At 44.4% G+C, this 21512-nt stretch overlaps 1 protein-coding gene across 1 annotated transcript in view; it reads left to right on the top strand.

Annotated features, from left to right (window-relative positions):
• The window catches only part of chm (CHM Rab escort protein), a 141978-nt gene that overhangs the window by 80548 nt on the left and 39918 nt on the right, over nucleotides 1-21512 (top strand). The window lies entirely within an intron of this gene.

Below are 21512 nucleotides of genomic sequence, written 5' to 3'. Positions count from 1 at the left end.
AGGTGAAGGAATGGGTAAAATTTTCATTGTTTTTCTTTAATTAACATACAACCAAGACATCATAAAATCATCTGTACCTAAATCGGGGCTTTTCACAGTTATATTTGCATGCCCCAAGCAGGTATGTTGTCAAACTGTAGACATGATGCAAATAGGGCCTCCCATTGGAGATTCGGATGTTAAAATAGTTCACTTGCAACCTCCCCTGTTATGCATCTTAACTTTGCTTTATCTATGGAGTTTTAAAATCAATCGTAGGATATTTTTTCTGCTCCTCCATGGATTCTTTGTCTGTGATATCTTCCACCTGGAAACATTTAACCAAAATTTATCAGATAACACTGAGATGACCAGTACACCTTAATTTTCTTTGAAGTTGGAATCATTTGTGCGATCATAAGATAATTACAAATGAGGATTATTTCCTAACATAAGCCCTGAACCTTTACTAACTTAACCAGATCTTTTTGTCTTTCTTTAATTTAAATAGCTGGAATAATATTCTGGATTTAAGATTTCCATTCCTCTTATGCTTCAACAAACATAACTGGGCATTATGCTCAAGGTGTAGTCTGAAACCTGTACAAATTAATCCCAAACCACCTGATTTATATTGTACAATTCAATATTTTATTGATTTTTGGTTGTTGCTCTGCAATGGTTGGACAGTTGGCCGGAATCTTCTGGAGTAATAAGTTCGGTGGTGAGCGCAGAAGTGGGGAGTGATTTTCTGCTGGAGGGGTGGGATGGCTGACCACACACGATTTTGCACTGTTCAGCTCATTGCATGTGTGCCCGTGAGGAGCTCACCGATTCTTGGGGGCAGATGGGAAGTTGCCATCCCCACTGTTATCTCATGGGGTCGAAGGTCTGGGCGCCATGTTTAAAGGGCATCTGGTCCGCCTGCACTATCCCTTCCACCTTTGCCAGGCCACTGCTCCACTGTTCGCCGCTAACTCTTCCTCCCTTTCTTGGTCATCCACCACGCAACTTTTACTGCCACCACCCAGTCTCAAGCATAGGCTGGCATTTACAAGCATTCTTCAAAGGGGACAATGCAGTGGCAGCTCACCGTTAATGATGGAAGCAGTCAGCTTCGCCAGGTGCATGCAACTTGGGTGCAGTCGTGAATGTGAACGTTCTAATTTCTCGCTGACGGGCAACTTAATTTGGTGAGGTAGCCCTTTAATAAGCATGCATGACATGCTAATGCAAAAGGTCTTCCCAACGTTGTTCATTGGAAAGCTCAGCCTATCTTTCAAAGTCCTACAAACATAATTGGTGAAATTCATCCCGCTGTCTGGAAACTGATTTTTGGCCTCGCGCCAAATTAAATTCCCCTGCCTGCCAAGCTTCCCACTGCTGGCAGGCCCAGAAGATTCTGCCCGTTGAGTGTCAAGTCTACAATTCCCAGTCTTTTTGGCTTCATCACTGATGGAAGTACGTGCCATTCTTTTTCTTTCCATTAGTAAATGCAAGTAAAAAGGCAGATGCGTGTTAAATTCAAATATCCAAAAGCTGCTGTTTGAGTGTGCCGCTGAAATGTTAGCTTTGCAAAAACAGCATCTCATTTTCTGCCTCACGGTGGAAATGTTTTGAATATCATGAAATTGCTGTATTTGTGCAGTAGATATGAACTAAACTCGCCATAGAAGTTAAGTACTCTTTCAACGATATGATAACTGTTAATTACTGCCAAGCACCCTCTTTAACACTGAAAATTAATTATTGCAATTAATTCCTTCCAGTTTTAATTTCAGAAGATTTAAATGTTAAGTTTAAAATTACTTTTTCCTTTTTTTTCATTTTCTCCCTCCTAGTCTAATCACCTTTTCTCTCAATTTATTTTGCTTTCCTGTCTGATTTGGCACTGAATTCACCTAAATTAATTTACATCACTTTCTCCATCATTATGCTGTTTATTTCGCATTCCTTTATTTGTTTAAAGAGATAAACAGCTGTTTGCCCTTTTCCTTAAAGACCCGATGCCTTCTTTACCTTGCTGTGATGTTATTAGCTTGCACTTTCAGCAAGTAGGCACATAAAAAATCAGAAATCAAACACTTGCAAGGGCAAAACTAACAAATAACAGATGTAATTAACCAATGTAACCTAAATAATGACCCCATGAATACCAGTTCCTCAGAGACCTCCTCCTTCAATTCTGTTCTAGAATGACTGTCATCCTTTCCCGGGAACTACTTATTTTGAGCCCTTGTAGCTTGCCTGGATTTCTACTTCATTCATATCAAGTTCTTGATTTTAATTAGCCCCATTTGAGTAAGATGTGGTTGCTCTTGTCTTGTGAATTCTTGGAGGAAATAATCACTCAGAATATTTACTATTTTGTGTTTGTTTTTAGCTTCGAGCTTTGTTGTGGGCGGGTGGGGGGGTGCATTTTTGTCTGCTTACATTTCTTCTCCAGCTGCCTTTAGGTATTATTGCCTAAAATGATTTCCACCCCCATTGTTTAGCTTTTGTTGCTGCTCATTTTTCCAGGTCCCTCCTTAGCCTTCTGATCACCATTTCAGAGTGTTTCTGTTGGAACCACACCCAGTGCTCTTTTCCTTTCCTGCAGGATTTGTAGAGGGTTTTTTGCTCCTTATTTCACCTCTGATTTGCTTGGGACCCTACATGCAATTTAAGTTTCATACCTGTCAAGGAATGAGTAGGCTGAGAAGTCCATAGCTGCATATTCCGACCCACTTGCAGCCTGACACAATTTTGTAAATTCATACTTCATAAGGAGGTGGAACCAGCTGATAGCTGATGTGTCAGATGAGCTATTAAAATAATGAAATATTCTCCAAATGGATGCAAGTAAATTATGCAGCCAATTAAGACAAATAGCCCACTAAAATAAAGTATGTAACTCGTTTTTCAGCACCAATATATTAATGCTGCTGAGAACTGAAGAATTCAACTGGTTGCGATTTAAAATTCAACTCCCATCCTGGAATTACTTCATATACAGTATTGGACATCTACCTATAAACAACATTTTTTTCCTACCCCTACCCCCTGCCACTACTTCCCACCCCGTCCCTGCCATAAATTCCTTGCTTTATCCCTATTTTCAGATTATCTACCCATTGAAGTTGTCCTGCAACCACAGGGATGAACAGGCTGCAAATGTTTACACAGCAGCTGAATGCTTCTCAATACTGGGTGTGAGAAGTGCATTTCAGGAACACAGGAACAGAAGTATGCCATTTTGCCCCTCGAACCTGTTCCACTATTCATTGAGATCGTGACTGAGCTGTGACCTAATTCCATATATCTGCCTTTGGCTCATATCCTTCAATACCCTTGGATTTTTTTCAGAAAGCTTTTAATAAAGTCCCAGATAAGAGATTAGTGTGCAAAATTAAAACACATGGAAATGGAGGTAATATATTGACATGGATTGAGAATTGGGTAGCAGACAGGAAACAAAGTAGAAATAAATGGGTCGTTATCGGAGTGGCAGGTGGTGACTAGTGGGGTACCGCAGGGATCAGTGCTTCAGCCCCAGTTATTCACTATATGTCAGTGGTTTTGATGAGGGAACCAAATGTAATATTTCCAAGTTTGCTGACGGCACAAAACTTGGTGGGAATGAGAGTGGCAAGGAGAATATTAAGAGGCTTCAAGGCAGTTTAGACAGGTTGATTGAATGGGCAAATACATGGCAGATGCAGTATAACGTGGATAAGTGTGAAGTTATCCACTTAACAGAAAAACAGAATGGCAGAGTATTATTTAAATGGTGATAGATTGGGAAATTTTGATGTGCAAAGGGACTTGGTTGACTTGTACACCAGTCACTGAAAGTAAGCATGCAGGTGCAGCAAGCAGTTGAGAAGGAAAATGGCATGTTGGCCTTCATTGCAAGAGGATTTGAGTGCAGGAGCCAGGATGTCTTACTGCAGCTGTACAGGGCCCTGGTGAGACCACACCTGGAGTATTATGTGCAGTTTTGATCTCCTTACTTAAGATGAGGATATACTTGCCATAGAGGAAGTGCAGTGAAGACTGTGCTGAAGACTGGTTCCTGGGATGGCAGGATTGTCATGTGAGGAGAGATTGGATCGACTTGGCCTAAAGGGAAGACCTTTTAGAACAGAGATGAGGAGAAACTTCTTTAGCCAGAGAGTGGTGAATCTATGGAATTCATTGCCACAGAAGGCTGTGGAGGCCAGGTCATTGAGTGTGTTTAAGACCGAGATAGATAGGTTCTTGATTGGTATGGGGATCAAAGGTTACGGGGAGAAGGCGGGAGAATGGGGTTGAGAAACTTATTAGCCATGATTGAATGGCAGAGCAGACTCGATGGGCTGAATGGCCTAATTTCTGTTCCTATGTCTTATGGTATTCACTGGAGCTTAGAAGAATGAGAGGGGATGAGATTGAAATGTATAAAATTCTGACGGGGCTGGACAGATGATGCAGGAATGATGTTCCCTCTGACTGGGGAATCTAGAACAAGGGGTCACAATCTCAGGATACAGGGTAGGCCATTTAGGACTGCGATGAGGAGAAACTTCTTCACTGAGGCTGGTGAACTTGTGGAGTTCTCTACCACAGAAGGCTGTGAAGGCTAAGCCACTGCATATATTTAATGGATTAAAAAGAGATGGATTTCTAGACTCTAAAGGCATCAAGCAGTTCGGGGAGAAAGTGAGAGGAAGGCATTGAGATAGAGGATCAGCCATGATCATATTGAATAGCGGAGCAGGCTCGAAGGGCCAAATGACCTACTGCTGCTCCAATTTTCTATGTTTCTATAACAAAAATCTATCAATCTCAGATTTAAAATTTATAATTGATCTAACATTAATTGCTGTTTATGGAAGAGAGTTCCAAGCTTCCATTGCTCTATAATACACCCATTACAATATTGAAGGAGGCCATTCGGTCCGTTGGGTCCATGCCTTGTGTGTAATGTGTTGCCTAATTTCACTCGAGAAATACTTTCTATCTACCACAGTGCTCCTCTTATCTTAATATGATCAAATTGCCCTCTAACCTCCTAGATTTGAGGAAGTGCAACCTTGGTTTGTGTAATCTCTCCTTGTAATTTGATACTTGGAGTCCAGGTATCTATCATTCCAGAAAACCTACACCTCAGCTCCTCCAATGCCATTATCTTTCCTAAGATGTGGTGCCCAGTCTCAGTAATCCAGATGTGGTCTAACTGGGGCAATGGGTTTGGTTTTACTGTGGGTGGGGTGTTTCATCATTGCACACAAGCACCCATGGAAACCTGCCTATTGTCAATAAGAGTTGGAATAGCAGACAAAAGTAGTGTTTTTCCCTGAATCTGTAGAAAATTAGTACAACTGGAGCTATCAGGCTTAAATAAAATTAGTGCGCTTATAGCTGGGATTGAGATTCTGGAAATGGCTGCTGAAGTTTAAAGCAGCTCCTGCATTGTGGGAAGTGTAGTGGCATAAATGACTTGCTGTATTAGGAAAAAAAAACCCAAATGAACTAATTGACAACAATTTTGTATTGAAGTGAATGTAATGGAAGATTTTTAAAACTCCATATATCTTCTGTCATTTTTTAATGTGACAATGTAAAACTAATAGTTTTGCTGCAAGTATTTCCTGTGATATATTGTGTGCTGCTCAAACCATTTCATATTCTTGGAGTTGATTTTCCCATGTGTTTGCTCACAGATTTAAAAGTAAACCTCACTGTAATGTTCTGTTTTTATCATTATACTCCCTTTCTATATTTTAGCTGTGTCAAAAGTTGTACAGCACTTTTGGAGCCAAATTATGCCAAGACATGTCAGATAATTGTATGCTAGGTGCAAATCAAAGTGGAATGTTGGGATGGAGGCACTGTGGATAGGGTAAGTAAGTCTTGAGCTTTGGCCAGGCTTCCAAGCTAAGCGGGAGTTTGGTTTCTGACAGTTTGGGGACGAGGGTTGCTTACCAGTGCCAGGGAGTGGATGAGGCCTGGCAGCTTTCAGGGAGGGTCTGAGGCACGGCAGCATGTGTTTTGGGGCAGAATGGGGTGGCTTGATCACTAACACAAAGGATACATAAGTATAGCAAGTGTTTGTCTAAACGTTTGAAAAATTATTCCTTTTGAATTTTCACTTTTAGGGCTTAAGGGGAGGATGGAACAAAGGAGGCAGAAATGAATTTTTAAATTACTTCAGAAACATTCTATTAGATAGAGGGGAAAAATTAGCTAGAAAAGTGAGAGGCATAAGTTGCCCTTGTTCAAAGTGTCACTGATCGTCTGAAGAGACCCAAACAAGCCATGATGCTTACTGAGATTGCACATGCACAGGGCCTGAGTAGTTATAATAATGAAAGTGAAGACTACTGGTTCTGGAAATGGAGCAGAACTGCAGTCGGGCCCTGAGAGAAGCCCAGGCCCAATATGGGGAAAAGTTGGTTCAGGAAATTTTACATGCAATGGGTGATCAGTTTAAGATCTCTTTCTTCAACTATGTTGTGTGTACACATTGAATATTCCTAATTATAAGCTACTATTAAATCTGTAGTTACTTAATATTTTATAGTGAAAGACATTATACCCATAAGTTATCATCTGTCAACTGTAATCAACATAAAAATTAGTTGGGGAAATCACACCTACTAAAGAGAGAGGAGCTTTGATAGACTGCTGTTGAGTGCAAGTAATCAGTTAAAGTTGATGTATTTTTCACCAACAGAATACTCCTGACCCCCCCCAACCCCAACATGGTGTAGCATGTTTATTTTCCACGGCATACCATATGAAGAGAGAGTAAGGTTGGAGTTATATTACAGCCAATGTGAACTTATGCTGGTGTGAGATGGAAAGGGTCTCAAACCATTTATCTGTAGTGCATCCAGGTGCTGGACCAGTGCCTCACATCTAAGTTGTCTGACTTTTTTTTGCAGCAATACATACACAAAATTTATTTGCACTGTAGAGAGGTGGTAGGAAAGATGAACTGACTCAAGATGTACTTCTAAAGGTTAACTTGGTGTCTGCTGGCACAAAAAGGACTTTTAAATAATCATCACAATTGTTTGGCCCAGTGACAACCTATTGTTAAAATCTTCTTTGGCAATGTTTTATTTTGATGGTGGGAGAAGAAGAAATAAATTTCACTGTAGCGGTGAACCATGGAGGAAAATTCCTGTGCTCATAACATGATTTGTGCTTTGTGCGGTATGCTGATGAGAAGATTTAAGACACAGAATAGAGTCCAATGAGTGTAAAAGAGGAGGCTGTATTTCAAGAGGGAGGAATTTTAAAAGAACTGTACTGTTAGTAAATTATGAAACTCAGGTATGTGAGACCAAGATAAAAGTTCATTGGGACACCAAATCTTTAAGTACTTGCAGGTCACGAGGAACACGAACAATGTAGGTATTCCTTTTTCTGTGCTGTATGTTGCATGTCTCCACAGTGAAAATTGCCGAATGCCAGGCTGAAACCACTCAATTGTTCTTCTCTCGTTTATTGAGCCATCGTATCTTTTGGGGATGTGGGTCGAACAATTTTTTTTTTTGGATCTTAGAAACGATCAGTTTAGACAGTTTTACAGTAAAACCAGATTTTTTCCAGAATTTCAGAAGCAAGAATAAAACAAGACCTCCAATTACATGCACACAGTTCTGTAAAGGTAAAATTTGATAGCAGCATTGATATTTTAAACGCTCTGTGTTTGATTCAATTTTATTGTATTTTTATGCTAGCATCATTTTCTGTTAATAAAATATCAAGACACTATTATATCTTCTTTCACTTGTGATTTGTATCAGCCATTAGAGAAAGAATAACAAAGCTTGAGTGCTCAACTATAGTTGGTTTTTATTCATTCACGGAATGTTGCTTTCACTGGCTGGGCCAGCATTTATTGCCCATCCCTAGTTGTCCTTGAAAAGGTGGTGGCGAGCTGCCTTCTTGAACCGCTGCAGTCCATGAGGTGTCGGTACACCCACAGTGCTGTTAGGAAGGGAGTTCCAGGATTTTGACCAAGTGACAGTGAAGGAACGATGATATATTTTCAAGTCAGGACAGTGAGTGACTTGGAGGGGAACTTAAAGGTGGTGGTGTTCCCATGTATCTGCTGCCTGTGTCCTTCTAGATGGTAGTGGTCGTGGGTTTGGAAGGTGCTGTCTAAGGAGCCTTGGTGAATTCCTGTAGTGTGTCTTGTAGATGGTACACACTGCTACTGTGCGTCGGTGGTGGAGGGAATGAATGTTTGTGGCTGTGGTCCCAATCGTGTGGGCTGCTTTGTCCTGGACGGTGTCAAGCTTCTTGAGTGCTGTAGGAGCTGCACTCATCCAGGCAAGTGAAGAGTATTACATCACACTCTTGGCTTGTGTCTTGTAAATGGTGGACAGGGTTTGGGGAGTCAGGAGATGAGTTACTCTTGCAGGATCCCTAGCCTCTGATCTGCTCTTGTAGCCACAGTATTTATATGGCTAGTCCAATTCGGTTTTTGGTCAGTGGTAACTCCCAGGATGTTGATAGTGGGGGATTCAGTGATGGTAATGCTGCTTAACGTCAAGGGGCGATGGTTAGATTCTCTCTTATTGGAGATGGCCATTGCCTGGCACTTGTGTGGTGCGAATGTTACTTGCCACTTGTCAGCCCAAGCCTGGATATTGTCCAGGTCTTGCTGCAGTTGGACATGGACTGCTTCAGTATCTGAGGAGTTGCGAATGGTGCTGAACATTGTGCAATCATCAACGAACATTCCCACTTCTGACCTTTTGATGGAAGGAAAGTCATTGATGAAGCAGCTGAAGATGGTTAGGCCGAGGACACAACCCTGAGGAACTCCTGCAGTGATGTCCTGGAGCTGAGATGACTGACCTCCAACAACCACAACCATCTTCCTTTGTGCAAGGTATGACTTCAACCAGTGAAGAGTTTTCCCCCTGATTCCCATTGACTCTAGTCCCACTGACTTTGCTGGGGCTCCTTGATGCCACACACACGGTCAAATGCAGCCTCGATATCAAGGGCAGTCACTCTCGCCTCACCTCGGAGTTCAGCTCTTTTGTCAACGTTTGAACCAAGGCTGTAATGAGGTTAGGAGCTGAGTGGTCCTGGTGGAACCCAAACTGGGCGTTGGTGAGCAGGTTATTGCTAAGCAAGTGCCGTTTGATAGCCCCGTTGATGACCCCTTCCGTCACTTTACTGATAATCAAGAGTAGACTGATGGGGTGGTAATTGGCCGGGTTGGATTTGTTCTGCTTCTTGTGTACAGGACATAGCTGGGTAACTTTCCACATTGCTGGGTAGATGCCAATGTTGTAGTTGTACTGGGACAGCTTGGCTAGGGGCATGGAAAGTTCTGGAGCACAAGTTTTCAGTATTATTGCTGGAATATTGTCAGGGCCTGTAGCCTTTGCATTATCCAGTGCCTTCAGCTGTTACTTGATATCACATGGAGTGAATTGAATTGGCTGATGACTGGCATCTGTGGTGCTGGGGACCTCTGGAGAAGGATCATCCACTCTGCACTTCTGGCTGAAGATTGTAGCAAATGCTTCAGCCTTATCTTTTGCACTGATGTGCTCGGCTCCCCCATCATTGAGGATGGGGAAATTTGTGGAGCCTCCTCCCCTAGTGAGTTGTTTAATTGTCCACCACCATTCACAACTGGATGTGGCAGGACTGCAGTGCTTAGATCTGACCTGTTGGTGGCGGGATCGCTTAGCTCTGTCTATCACTTGCTGCTTATGCTGTTTGGCACGCAAGTAGACCTGTGTTTTTTGCTTCACCAGGTTGACACCTTATTTTTAGGTATGCCTGCTGCTCCTTCTGGCATCCCTTCCTGCACTTTTCATTGAACCAGGGTTGATTCTCTGGCTTGATGGGAATGGTAGAGTGGGGGATATGCAGGGCCATGAGGTTACAGATTGTGTTCGAGTACAATTCTGCTGCTGCTGATGGCCCACAGCGCCTCTTGGATGCCCAGCCTTGAGTTGGTAGATCTGTTCGAAATCTACCCCATTTAGCACAGTGGCAGTGCCATGTAACATGATGGAGGGTATCCTCCGTGAAGATGGGACTTTGCCTTCACAATGACTGTGCGGTGGTCACTCTTATCAATAATATCATGGACAGATGCATCTGCAGCAGGCAGGTTGGTAAGGATGAGAACAAGTATTTTTTTCCCTCTTCTTGGTTCCCTCACCACCTGCCGCAGACCCAGCCTAGCAGCTATGTCCTTTAGGACTCGACCCGCTCGGTCAGTAGTGGTGCTACCAAGCCACTCTTGGTGATGGACATTGAAGCCCCCCACCTAGAGTATATTCTGCGCCCTTGCTTCAGTGCTTCCTCCAAGTGATGTTCAACGTGGAGGAGGGCTGATTCATCAGCTGAGGTAGGGCGGTATGTGGTAATCAGCAGGAGGTTTCCTTGCCCATGTTTGACCTGATGCCATGAGACTCCATGGGATCCGGAATCGATGTTGAGGACTCCCAGGGCAATTCCCTCCTGACTGCATACCACTGTGCTGCCACCTCTGCTGGGTCTGTCCTGCCGTTGGGACAGGACATACCCAGGGATGGTGATGTTACCTGTAAGATATGATTCCGTGTGGATGACTATGTCAGGCTGCTGCCTGACTCGCCTGTGAGACAGCTCTCCCAATTTTGGCACTAGCCCCCACCCAGATGTTAGTAAGGTGGAGGACTGAGCGTTGACAGGGTGCCTAGGTTGATGCCGGTTGGTCCATCCAGTTTCATCCCTTATTTTCAGGCTTTGTAGCTGTTTGACACAACTGAGTGGCTTGCTAGGCTATTTCAGAGAGCATTTCAGAGTCAACCATATTGCTGTGGGTCTAGACTCGCATGAAGGCCAGACCAGGTAAGGGCGGTAGATTTCCTTCCCCAAAGGCCATTAGTGAACCAGATGGGTTTTTACAGCAATTGACAATGTTTTCATGGTTATCATTAGACTTTTAATTCCAGATTTTTATTGAATTCGGATTCCATCGTCTGCTGTGGTAGGCTTTGAACCCAGGACCCCAGAGCATTACCCTGGGTCTCTGGATAACTAGTCCTGTGAAAATACCACTATGCCATCGCCTCCCCTTCGAGGCGACCAGGGCAACTGCTTAAACTGGCATTGGCTTTACTAAAAGCTATCTAAGAGCACCAGCAAGAGTATTCTAAGAGGAGGTAGATTACAGAAACTAATCGTTCAAAAAGCCTAAAAAATAATGCACACCCTTTGCCAATTTAAAAATGTTGTCAACCTTCCCAAATAGAAATTGTTAGAGTTTTGTCCAAAACCTCCCTCCCATCCTCCTGCATACCTGCATAGGCAACCAAATGTATGGTATAATCATGCAGGTTTATTAGTTGTCATTACTTCAAGCTCATTACTCACCCTAAGCTGGAAAATTTCATCAACTTTGCTTCCAATTTCCACCTCTCCCTGACCTTCACATGGCCCCCTCTTCCCTTCCCTTCCTTGATTTCTTTTCTCCTTTTCTAGGCTGTCACCCAATATCTACTATAAACCCACTGGCTCCCACAGCTACCTTATTTGCACTTTCTCCCACCCCACTTCTTGTAAGGACTTTATTCCATTCTCCCAATTTTTCTCCTGTTGTATCTGTTTTGACAATGTCACCTTTCATACTGATGTTTCTGTTATGATGCCCATAGAGATCAATAACTTTTAGAAAGATATTTGAACTTCCAGTGGTTGAGTGGAAGGATTATACGATAACATTTCAAGTTTAAAGATTTTTTTACTGTAATAAACAAACTGAAGCAACATTGTCTGAACTATTCAGTAGGCAACTTGTACTCTAAACTACAGAGAAGATCCCCCATTTAACGTACAGACCAACAAAATCCTACCGCACGATTATACTTTACTCTGTCCCTCGAGTGGATACTTCAGATTCCAGGAACCAATCCAAAGCCATTCTCAACTCCTGATGGCTTGCTTCATATTACCTTTTCTAGCCAGATAACTTCTCATCCCAAAACTGACTTTCACAGTGAGGGACGAATTGGCAATTCTTCTCTCTCTCTGATCTAGGTGAATCTTCCAGTCTCATTTAAGCCCCGCTGTCCCCCAGATTCTCACAGACAGCCCTGTTTGAGGCTGAGGGGTTTCTAAAAAAAAAAATCTATAAACCGGTACTACAATGGCTTGCTACCATGGCAACGTGAATCACATGGGCTTGTAGCCAGGTAGAAATGCTAATTAGCTATCCTCGGCACTCCAGTTGCATTCTATCTCGGAATTAAATAGGCAGTTTAGTGTATAATTGTTTACAAAGCTGACATTTCTAATAATCTCCTGTGAGACTTGAACGCTAACAGTCCATCCATCAGCACAGCTGCCCTGGTCGTTGTTTACAGGTGTTAACATCTTGCACCACCTTCTCGGAAAGACAAACTGGGCCCCACTTTAACCTTCAAAAACCAAGCCACCCAAGATTCTTGTCAGGCAGTGTTCAGAGCGGGTCACATGGCCCCCTACCTTCCTCCTTTTCACCCTAAAATAGAGTCCCAAAACATAGGCTGGAATTTTCCATGTCCATCGACATTGGATGTCATGGCGGGCGTGACAATATAGCAAGAAGGCCAAAAATTGGTTTCACGATGGCATGAAACCAGTTTGCGATCATCTGCTCCACCTATCAGTGGCGAGTCATCGTTCCTGCTGCTGCATGTCGGGAACGTCATTATAATACACCTGCATATAAGGATAAGCCTTGCTCGCCAGAATCATCATTCCCCCCCCCACCCCGGATCAGGGCACAAATCATGCTGATGTGTTTCACAACAGCGTTTAAAAGGCATGTACCTGGTGAGCTGAACTTCGAGGGGAACTTGGAGGTGAGTACACACCAACGTTGCGCAGCGCTCGCGAAGGTTGCCCATTCGACTTCAAAGAAGAGATGTCGCACATTCAGGCAAGGGCACAATTAAGTCACTTCTTCCCAGCTGGCTGACAGTGTGATGCCGGGGCAAGAGCTGCGGTGGAGGGGGGGGGGTGGGGGGGGGTGCAGTGGGTGGTGGTGGTGCGGGCAAGGCGGCACGGTCTGATGGTACTGCATAAGCACATGTGGGGGGTGGGCGGCAGGGGAGGCTGCTGGTGGGGAGGGAAGTAGCCACGCATTACAGAAACGTTGCATAAAGTGAGCATTCTTCCGCAGCTGAGACAGTTCAAGCACAGCTACATTGTCATGCTTGGAGTTGGGCCTATAGCTTATCTGCCCAGTCAAGCAACACAGAGGCATGAAAGTGCCAACAAATGCTCCTTAACCTTTCACCCATCGAGCACGGACTGCAAACTAATGAGCATTTTAGTGGACTGCAGAACGATTGGATGACTTGGCAAGTTGTACAATCTCCTTGCGAAAGCTGGCCATGGAGCAGTCACTGGTGGAAGTGCTCACAGCCCTTGCAATGTCTTCATTTAGTTTTGGACCAATTTCCCCCATGGTTCACACTAACAGCACAGCCTTACAGTATGGGTTAGGAGAATGCCTGAGCTAAGAGCACAGCATACAGCCCAGTGGGCAAAGCTGCCGCCAATCGGTCAGGTGGAATGGGGCGGAGTTGGGTGGGGTTTCGGGCAGCCATGCAGTCTATTAAACTCTGGCCATCCAAATGGTGGCTAGCACTCTTCGGCATGTATTAGGGGATCTTCAGATTTAACCAAGAGAGGTTCTTAGTATACCCATGCTAACCCATGCATCTCTCTCTTTTATCCTACAGGTGTACATCAGGACCATGGAGCCTGGTGACCTAGCTGTATGCCTCATGGCTTATATGGAGTGGAGACGAAGGAGAAAAGAACAACGGAGGTGCCTGAATCGGCAGAGGGAGGATCAGCACCCTCAAGAAGAAGGGGCAGCTGGGGCTCCTATGTACACTGCTGAACAGCCACAGCAAGCTGTTGCAGGTTGGCACCTAGCCAGACCCAGGGTCTGCACATGGCGCTTGTTATTCATGCAGATGACCAAGAACGAGTGTCGCTGAAGACTGCGCATGTCCAGGAACTAGTTGGTCACATCTGCCACCTGCTGCAGGATTTGGCGACATGGAGGACGTCCACTGCCAGTAGCCATGAACGTGACCATGGCATTCAGTTTTTACACCAGTGGTTCCTTTCAGGGCTCTACAGATGACTTCTGCGGGATCCCGCAAGCCTCCACACTCTAGTGCATCCAAGAGGTCAGCGACGCCATATTTATGAAGGCGCACAGCTTTGTGCATTTCACCTGGGATCAGGAAAGCCAGGACGCAAAAGCGCTGGGATATGCACAGATCTCGGGTTTCCCATAGATGCAGGGTGCCATCGAATACACTCACGTGGTGTTCAGGTCTCCATGGCAACAAGCAGTCAACTACGTCAGCCGTGAGGGCTTCCACTCGCTGAAATTCAGCTGTTGTGCGACCACCACAAATGCATCCAACAGGCCCACGCACAATTCCCAGGGAGTGTCCACGACTCCTACATTCTCAGTAAGCATCAAATCCCTGACGCCTTCCAGGGTTCACAGAGTCTACAGGGTTGGCCTTTTGGGGACAAAGGCTACCTGCAGAAGACATGGCTGATGATGCCCATGGAGTGGCCTCAGACTGCAGCAGAGCGAAGGTACAACAAGGCTCATGCTGCAACTCTCACTTTGGTGGAGCAAATCACTGGGATGCTGAAAATGAGGTTCCGGTGCCTGGACCAGTCTGGTGGAGTCCTGCAATACAGTCCACAGAAGTTGTCACGCATGGTCATTGACTGCTGCGCTCTTCACAACCTGGTGATGCAATGGGGGGAGGAGATAGCTGAGGAGGAGATGGAGGATCTGCACTTCTCCTATGAGGAGGACATCGGCAGGGATGAGGGTGATGAGGTCCTCAAAGACAAGGATGATGGCGATGAGGACATTGAGTTGTCCTGACGACAGGCGTGCTCTGGAGGGCCTCATAGCTGCTAGATTCATGAAGGATGATGACGACATGCAGTGAGGAGACTCCATAGATCCTCACTTTGCACCTGTGAATGTTTGCCTCCTGTCTGGCTCATGGTAGCGCACATAGTCTCTGTGATAAGGCTCCTGTCATGGATGCAGGCATGACAGATATGTCTAGTGACTGTGAAGGCGCACCATCAGTGTGCTGAGAAGGTTGCACAAAGCACAGGGAAGAGGCCTGGACAGAGACACCTGCCTTCGTCTTGAGCAGGAACCAAGGTTTCACGTCTGAGTGACACGAACACTGCTCATCATAACACTTGCCGTAAGTAAGGAGACATTCTTGGGAGTTTATTTACATGACTGAACATTATGTACAAGTCATTAATACCCGTGTCCAGGCTGTGTAACTACATCTTCTTAACCTTCCTAACCCTGCCACTACATCTTGGTGCTCCCCCGACATCCATTGCCGAGTTGGAAGCAGCCAGCTGACTTCTACGCCCTGTCTGTGATGACCTTGCAAAGCCTCCTCTGGATGGTCCAGGCCTGATTTCGGGGTCCTGCTGTATGGTAGTGGCATCCTCCTCGGCCTGTGGAGCTGGAGCTATTGGGGGCACAGGAAGAGGGAATTTAGTTGGGCCGTACACTCCTGGAGTAACCTGGGTGGATGGTCCCGGGGTGTGCACCTGCTGATCCTCCTCCCTATGGAGGAGGATCAGCAGGTGCCAAAGGGCCCCCGGCTGACTCCTTGAGGAGAAGGGGAAGCTTGAGTGAGATCGAGCTGCCCTGCACTCCTTTCATGTTGAGGCCAACTATGGCATCAATGATAGAGTTCAGCCCATGCAGCAGTGAAAGACCGATGCCCTGGACCAAGGTCTCCGTAGTGACAGCCATCCTACCAGTGTTGACCTCGGTGCATTGGCATGCCGGCACTATCACCTCAGACTGAGGGCAGACGGACTCCTCCATTGTGCCTTGCAATCTGAGGAGTGAGTGGTCGTCCCTTTCTGATGTTCCTGAGCTTGCCTTTGCAGCTCCAGCAACTGAGGTATAACTGAGTCCAGAGGCTCGTCATCCGACTTGGACTCAGATTTCTGGCCTCCAGCAGTCCTCTGAGTGCCGGAGACTGGGAAGTCCCTGCCACCTGCTGTGGATCGGACAGTGCAATGTGCTCGCCAGATTGTGACCCCGAGACTACTCTAGAGCTGGGTCCCACTGACGTGTTTGTCTCTGTGCTGGTGGAAGGTGTGAGTGAGTGCTGTGACGGGTCTTCAATGAGGATGCCATCAGATTCTTTTTCCGATGCGTCTTCGGGGCTTGGCTTGAGGATCTGGGTCATGAACCCCCTCGGTTGCTTTCCAGATGTGCCTGTGAAAGCAAGGAGAGATAATTAGTACATGGCAGGGGACTGCGAACAGGGGAACTGACTCAAGCATGGTTGTCTGATGGATGCTGTACCACTGGATCCTCACTTGGTTGAGCATCGCCGACCTCACCGTCAGCACAGGAACGGTCCAGATCGTCGTTGGCCAGCTGAATGACTCTATTTTCAAAGTCCGTGAGGACCTTGATGTCAGGCATTCCCCCACTAGTCTGTGACCTCTCCCTTTTGTTGTGCTAGCTTGTCCTGCGTGAATACAAATGAAGAGTGTGAGCAGGTCGTCTGCCAGGCCAGATAACAAGGATGTCTGGCATGTGTGTGAGTGGTGCCATGGACGGGATGAGGACACAATCCGCAGGGCAAATGATGGTGTGTGAGAGAGAGTGAATGGTGATGTCCCTTGAACTGGCAGTGACTGAGGGCCCTGTGGATGTGTGATGGGTTTGTGAGTGTGTGATTTGAGAGTAGTGTGAAGAGTGATTTACCCTGGCAGAACGGAGGAGATTATTTACCCTCTTTCGGCACTGGATGCCTGTCCTCTTTTGCAGGGCGTTGGCGCTGACCAGCGCTGCCACTACCTCCCATGCTGGATTGGTGACCTTGCTTGTTGGTCTTCGTCCAGAGCTGGGGTAGAGGACACTGCGTCCAGTAGGTGCTCGAGGGGGGTGTCATTAAATTTGGAGGCAGCATGTTTCCTCCCATTGGCAGCCATCAGTTCTCAGCAGTTTCCTGTCCCTTGAAGAGTGCTAGCTCTGTGCAGGGGTGGTCTTTAAATATGACGCCTGGTTTACTGAAGGCCTGAGGTGACGCTGGGGTGGGCGAATCAGAGGCTGCCCTGCTAATGATGTGGCGTGTTTCCTAGGAATGAATTATTAATGAAGCGGGACGTGCCGGGGATGGGACGATACAAGGGCGGTCAGTGGGTAGAATATCATTTTTCCCGCCCACTACCGCACTTAGTGCAAATTTGGGACAATTCCGTCCATAATCTCTCAAACTCCATGTTTGTAACATTTCTGATGTATCCTCCCTTTCTCGTCAACACAGTTTATGCTAAAACTTTGCAAAATATTAGGGAGTAGCTCAAGTGCTGTGTACGGTTCTGGCCATTGCATTACAGGAAGGATGTGATCGCACTAGAGAGGGTGCAAAGGAGACTTATAAGGACGTCGCCAAGAATGGAGAATTTTAGCTACAGGAAAGATTGAATAGGCTGGGGTTCTTTGGAACAGAGGAGGCTGTGGGAAGATTTAGCTGAGGTGCATAAAATGGAGTTGCCTGGATAAAGTGGATAGGGAGGACCTATTTCCCTTAGTAGAAGGGTCAATAACCAGGCGGCATAAATTTAAAGTAATTGCCAGATAGATTAAAGAGAAGTTGAGAATTCTTTCTCACCCGGAAGGTGGTGGGCACCTGGAGCTCACTGCCTCAAAGGGTGATAGAGGCAATCGCCGTCAACACATTTAAAAAAAAACTTGAATATGCACTTCAAGTACCGTAGCCTACTTGGCTACGAATCAAGAGCTGGATAGTGGGAGTGCGCTGGCGCAGACACAATGCACTAAATGGCCTATTGTGGCATCAATTTTCTATTTTGAGTCCCCTCCAGCATGGTTGACAGGACCATGTGCGTTCCATTTCCCACACTTCTCACCCCTTCCCTCACAAAAAAGTTTCCCTTGTCCTCCCGCCTTCCATCCTGCCAGTGTCCATATTTAACAGATCAGTCTCCACCTTTTCTGTCAGCTTGGGCATGATGCCTCTCCCCTTTCAGCATTCCAAAGGGACCATTCCCTCCTGAATATCCTGATTCGCTCCTCAATCATCCCCAACACCCCTTCCCCTTCCCATAGCACTTTCTTGTGCAGGAGATGTAGCACATCACCCTTCCCACTTTCCAGTGCCCAAATGCTATTTCCAACGAAACATTGATTTACTTTTGCTACTTTCAATTTACTATACTGTATTTGCTGCTCATCATGGGGTCTGCTGTACATTGGGAGAACAAATGCAGATTGGGTTAACTCTTTTTGTGGACTGAATGGAAGTGTTCCACAGCGTCACCTGCAGCTTCAGGTTTTGCTTATTGCACCCTGATCTCTTTGACCTCTGCCTCCTGCACTGCTTAACAGAAGCTTGAGGAACGCACCTCATCTTTGGCGACCCCTGGCTCCATTTTATTGGACAGCAGCTTCTGGTACTGCTTCTGCTGTTGTCATTTACAGCTGCTCTTTTTCTTTTCTCTTACCATCCCCTTTTGCCTTGTCCCATCATTCTTTTTGTCATTTAATCCCTCTTGCCTGTCACCTGTTGCAAGACCCATCCTTTTGTCCTTTCTTCACTGGCCCCCTTCCCCACCCATTTACATGCATAAAACCTGTTGTGTGTAATATTTTCTATTCCTGATGAAGGGTCATCAACTGGAACTTTGTTACCCTCTTCACAGATGCTTGCTGGTCTACTGAATATTTGAAGCATTTTCTGTTCTTGTTTCAGATTTCCAGATTTAACATATTTGATTTTGTTTTTTTGTTTATGCTATCAGTTAACATTCTGATCTTTGTGTAGTTTTCATGATAAATAGCAGCAGTCCTGATGTGATTTGGCTATTAGCATTCAAATCCTGAGTTTTCAATTAGAAACAACATTCATCACATACACTAAATATTATCAAAACTTGAAATTCTGGTTGCCATGTGCAGAAGCTTTTCACTGTTTAATAATGGTGCAGTATTTCATTTTCCATATTAACATGAAGTGATAGTGTTACTGTGGAAGACAATATTGATGAAAGCAAAAGGTTTATTAAGCTTTTGAACTCTAAGCATCTAAATTAATATTTATAAACTTTGCACTTGCTGATAAAAGGCTTAAGACAAATTGCTGTTTTACACACACATTTTGCTGAGAAGATTTCAGAAAATCAGAACTACTGTGACCTGCATCCATCAACCCTATAATTAACTATGCTGTAACTGTAATCCACCATTTTCTAAATATTTGTAGGAGTTGCAGCCATCCTAGTTTTCTTTTGAGTATCAGTATAATTCACATCCATAAATTTATTCCTGCAGTGAGCTTTGTTATAAGTAATTCTATATTGATCATTTTTTTTCTCATTCAAGGAATATGAGTGTTACAAGGATAGCATTTATTGCCCATCCATAATTGTCCTTGAGAAGGTGTTGATGAGTTGCCACCACTGCAGTCTTTGCAGTGAAGTACTTCAAAACTGTGCTAGGTAGGAAGATCCAGGAGTGCTGCTAGGTAGGTGGTGGTGGCCCCATGGGCTCTCTGTCCTTTCCGGTGGTAGAAGTGGCGAGTTTGGGAGATGTTGTCAAATAAACCTTGGCGAGTTTCTGAAATGCACCTTGTAGATGGTATACACTGCAGCCATGGTGCACTGGTGTTGGAGGGAGTGTATGTTTAAGGTGATCGATGAAGTGCCAATCGTGTGGTTTGATGGTGTCAAGCTTCTTAAGTATAGTTGGAGCTGCACGCATTCAGGAAAGTGGAGAGTATTCCATTACAGTCCTGACTTGTGCCTTGTGGAAAGATTTTGGGGGAGGCAGAAAGCGAGTCACTAGCCATATCAGTCCCTTACCTGCTCTTGTGGCTACAGTATTTATGTGGCTAGTTCTGTTAAGCTTCTGGTCAATGGTGATTTCCCCCCCCAGGATGTTGATAATGGGGGGTGGTGGGGTTTGACGTTGGTAATGATTGGTTGATCTCTCTCTTGTTGGAGATGACTATTGCCTGGCACTTGGGTGGTGCCAATGTTATTTCCAATGATGAAAATGTGTAATGCCCTATAAGTATTGGAGTATCATTATATTCACAATGGATTTTAATTTTGTGGTGTGAGGAGGAGCTGTTATTGTCAAGAAACCCAGAATTGTCACTAATGAATTAAACTTACTTTTGTGTAAGAGTATGACATTGTCTGATAAGCAGGTGGATGAATCCCAATTCTAACGAATGCTACATTGAATTGGGGTGTAAAGCTTTTTGCAGAAAAAATATATAACTCTGGAGTATTTAAAGAAGTTTGTACTGCAGACCAATGAAGTCTGTCTGCTATGGGTTCTGTTTGCAACCTGTATTCTTAATTGTGATGTCTTGAGGTCTGCAAACATTAAATCTCTCTTGAAATATTAACAATTCTGATATGGCTTAGTACAGTATATTAGGGCAGACACACTACACCATATAAGGTGCAATATATTTACTAATGCTGAATTGTATCCTTTAAATACACATTTAATTGATTTTCTCTGTTTATTTAATAATCAGTTTGTAGTTTGGACTCAGAGCTTTGCAGATTGGAATGTGCTGGTCAGTTTCAGCACGCAGTTTGGAAGCATTTTGAAGATTGCTATGCATTCATAAGTATTATGTCTGCAGAGACGTGTAACTTTTAATGTGTTAACAGGCATTCTGCTTTAGCACTTCAAATAAAGCATAGGTAACTAAACAAAGGTATTGTGTAACTCATACATTTTTCTTATACTGAATTGATTTGCTGCTCTTCAGATAGTTGTTCTACTCGGCCAATACACCTTTCTTGATGGCATCTAATAGTTAACTCCTATGATGATTAGACACCAAGATTTTTATATTTTCAAAGTAGTTGCTAAATTAATCAATCAAGCGATTTGTGTATATTTTCAATTGGATACTGGGAAGCTATTGACTATTTTTGCCACAAACAATCAGTGCATCTTATTGCTGTACTAGGTAATGATAATGCCACCAACACACAATGCATTCATATTGGAAAAAAGCTTTGCTTTAACCAGAAGTTTCTGTGATGTGTCTTGCATCCAGGAATCCTGTCAACGTAATTCACCATACATGGAAGGTAATTAATATTTAAAGGAAAGAATATCATTCTAGCTTATTTTTTGAGAGCTCCATCAAAGTAGCTTACATCCATGGGTGAAATACAGACTTGTATTCCGTAACTGCAGTATATGATGCACATGCCGTGGACTTAAAATTGCAGAGTACAGGTAATGAATTCAGTGATTCTAAGATCGTTTAAAGGAAGAGGTGCTTTAAATAGTCAGTGTTCTTTTGCAGTTGTTAAATTAATATTTTTGGAACACATCAATGGCAGACTACTTATCTGATTTAAATCTGAAATACGGTTAATTATAGAACTCAGACACTTTCAACTTGAGTTTTATAGTAGTGTTGTTTGTTCTCTCCAATTTTAAATGTAAGATGTAA

Source organism: Cetorhinus maximus, chromosome 8 (genome assembly GCF_964194155.1).
Source record: "Cetorhinus maximus chromosome 8, sCetMax3.hap1.1, whole genome shotgun sequence".
Lineage (NCBI taxonomy): Eukaryota > Metazoa > Chordata > Chondrichthyes > Lamniformes > Cetorhinidae > Cetorhinus > Cetorhinus maximus.
This window is presented reverse-complemented; position numbering and strand designations above follow the sequence as displayed.